At 37.5% G+C, this 312-nt stretch overlaps 1 protein-coding gene across 1 annotated transcript in view; it reads right to left on the bottom strand.

The window, feature by feature from the left end:
• sptlc3 (serine palmitoyltransferase, long chain base subunit 3) overlaps positions 1-312 on the bottom strand; it is a 21,530-nt gene that overhangs the window by 17,209 nt on the left and 4,009 nt on the right.

Here is a 312-nt window from a genome sequence, read left to right on the forward strand (position 1 = left end):
ATATGTCACAAAAAGTTAGATTTTATTTCCATCCTTTACACTTTCAAATTAACACAAAACAAAAAAATGGCGTCTGCAAAAGTTTGGGCACCCTGCAGAGTTAATACCTTGTACTGCCCCCTTCGGCAAGTATCACAGCTTGGAAACTCTTCTTTTAACAAGCCAAGAGTCTTTAAATCCATGATTGAGGTATGTTTGCCCATTCTTCCTTCCAAAAGTCTTCCAGTTCTTTGAGATTTCTGGGCTGTCTATCATGCACTGCTCTTTTAAGGTCTATCCAAATATTTTCAATTATGTTGAGGTCAGGAGATT

Source organism: Etheostoma spectabile, chromosome 17 (genome assembly GCF_008692095.1).
Source record: "Etheostoma spectabile isolate EspeVRDwgs_2016 chromosome 17, UIUC_Espe_1.0, whole genome shotgun sequence".
In the NCBI taxonomy this organism is placed as follows: domain Eukaryota; kingdom Metazoa; phylum Chordata; class Actinopteri; order Perciformes; family Percidae; genus Etheostoma; species Etheostoma spectabile.